At 40.9% G+C, this 2,692-nt stretch overlaps 1 long non-coding RNA gene across 1 annotated transcript; it reads left to right on the top strand.

Moving 5' to 3' along the window:
- The first annotated feature begins 846 nt into the window (after nt 1-846).
- Nucleotides 847-2,373, top strand: LOC117312228 (uncharacterized). Its single transcript, XR_004526496.2, has 3 exons — nt 847-934; nt 1,187-1,240; nt 2,122-2,373. It is a non-coding gene; the product is annotated as an uncharacterized lncRNA (long non-coding RNA).
- Nucleotides 2,374-2,692: the final 319 nt, after the last annotated feature.

Here is a 2,692-nt window from a genome sequence, read left to right on the forward strand (position 1 = left end):
GTCACTCATAAGGAATCAGGTTCCAACTCATCCCTCTAGTTATTTCAACCGTGGCTGTATCCAGAAGGAAAATCCACTGTAGCTCTGGCCTTGGGACACAAGTTTACCTGGCAGATGCCTCAGCTGGGCCCATATAGCCTGAGATCAGGATTAGTCAGATAACTTCTATAACAAATGCTTCTCTGACGTACTCTCATATTGGTTCCATGAAACTGTTAGAATCTAAAAGGAATGGATTTGCTGTCCAAAAGTAATAGAATCTGGCTTTATTAAAAAGGGTCTAACTCTTTTCCTCTTGACTATTTCCTAAGCTTCCTAGCTTTGTTTCCTTCCTTGGATAAGAAGTGAAAATGTTCTTCATTCCTCCAAAGTGATTCATTTCCTCTGAGGCAATTCTGCAGCATAGGAGAATCTCATGGGTTTGCCAGCACGGCTTTGAGGCCAGCGTTAAATTTATATGAAACAAAACGCTGCGTGAAAGGGAACAGTTTTAGAGGTGGCATAACAATGCCAATTTGTGAAACATACTAGTAACAAATATTGATGTTTGTTTGCCCAATTTGATGACCGGCTAACCTAGCACAGCGATTGGTCACATCTTTTAGACCAAACAATCTGTGCTACACATACTGTGTTTCCAAAGTATGAAAACTACGTAGTTCTTTTGACATCTACCATGTCGTAAGATACTTGGGATGTCAGAGTCACTAAACTGTTACTAACCAAGGGGATGAAAATATTTAATTTGGCACGTCATGTGGATCCTCAGGAAGTAAAACCCCTTGTGCAGTCCAAGCACAGTGATAAACCCTTTCTTTAAGTCTCCCTCTGCTGGCTTCACCATTCTGCATGCTGAGCTCACTACTTGCATGTCATATTCTGTTGAAGAGAACAGGATGACAAGGCTTGATCCATGTCTGCAACAGCACAGCAGGTGAGTTTTACTTCGATGAGCCAAAAGCCATTCTCAGCCAGAGATGTCTTATTAACAAGCATGAAACGATGAAACAAATTCAACTAAAACATAGTTTACAGGAAAAATTTTGCAAGAGCATCAGAAGTCCTCTATATCGGGGGTCCCCAACCCCCGAGCCATGGACCAGTACCCGTCTGTGTCCTGTTAGGAACTGGGCACAGCAGGAGGTGAGCAGTGGGCAAGTAAACGAAGCTTCATCTGTATTTACAGCTGCTCCCCATCGCTCACATGACCGCCAGCGCTCTGTCTCCTTTCAGCGTTATGGTGAGTTGTATAATTATTTCATTATATACTACAATGTAATAATAATAGAAATAAAGTGCACAATAAATGTAATGTGCTTGAATCATCCCAAAACCATCCCCTCCCCATCCGTGGAAAAATTGTCTTCCATGAAACTGGTCCCTGGTGCCAAAAAGGTTGGGGCCCGCTGCTTTATAGTCATTTGTCAATTCCTTTATATAGAAATCATTCGGTAGCTTAAAGTTACTTATGGACTAAGATTCATCTATAGCTCTCCAGACATTTCACATCATCAAAGAAACTAAAGGTTTCATTTATATGAAAACATATGTGGAGAGATCATAATTATATCTGTCTTTATTATCTATGTAGTGAATAAATTAATCAATGCCTAATGCCAAATTTGAGGCCAAGTTTTTGTCCTGAGACTTTCCATCTTTCACTCATGTCATCAAATTTGTGATAACTCTAATTTTTCCAATACCAATTTAAAAAATGGATTAAACTTAAAGGAAAATAGAAAATTTGCATGACTGCGGAGAGTGACATGGGTGTTGCCAGTAAAGTGGAACTCATCATATTCCTTCAAATGCAGTTCTCTGCCAAACACCCTTACTTCTTTCACTCCTTAAATTTTCCAGGGTGCCAGAATATTCTCTAATCTTTTTCCTCCTTTACCTCATATATATAATATCTCTTACCTAGCCATCTCCCCCCAATTTTTTCTTGTCTGAGACCCTCAATTTCCATTCATTGATTTTCAGACCTAATTGAAGGTAACACAAAAGGGCCTGATTTTGGCCTCCTAACTAGTCTTTTGAATGGCAGTTACAGCCACTCACTTGCCCTTCCCCAACCTCCTCCACCTCCAACCAACCCTGTCTACACTTTTTCTTACTCAGAATCTCAAAAACCACTGAGCTCGTGCACCACAACTACTGAGCCTGTGCTCTAGAGCCTGTGAGCCACAACTGCTGAAGCCCGTGTGCCTAGAACCTGTGCTCTGAAACAAGAGGAGCCACCGCAATGAGAAGTCCATGCACCACAATGAACAGTAGCCCCCGCTCGCTGCAACTAGAGAAAGCCCGTGTGCAGCAACGAAGACCCAAGGCAGCCAAAAATAAATAAATTTCTTAAAAAAAAAAAAGAATCTCAAAAATTCTGTGCATTATTAATCATTCCCTTTTGTGGGAAACTCTCTCCCTTTGGATTCAATAACCACATAGTTTTCCCTCTGCTTTTCTCTCTCTTGCTTATCAGTTTCTTTTTTACTGATTCTTCCTTCTCTATTGGGCTTTAAATGCTGCCCCTTAAAAGACTGCCCCTCAATTCCTCTCTTCAGACCCCATGCACACTACCTACTAAAGTCCATGCCCCTGACTCTAATTAGGATTGCTACATTGACTTTTTCAAATTTATTTCTCTAGTTCAGTTCTCTCCTCTTATCCCGTAACCATGCATACAGTTGCTACT

This window comes from Tursiops truncatus, chromosome 4, assembly GCF_011762595.2.
Source record: "Tursiops truncatus isolate mTurTru1 chromosome 4, mTurTru1.mat.Y, whole genome shotgun sequence".
Taxonomy (NCBI): domain Eukaryota; kingdom Metazoa; phylum Chordata; class Mammalia; order Artiodactyla; family Delphinidae; genus Tursiops; species Tursiops truncatus.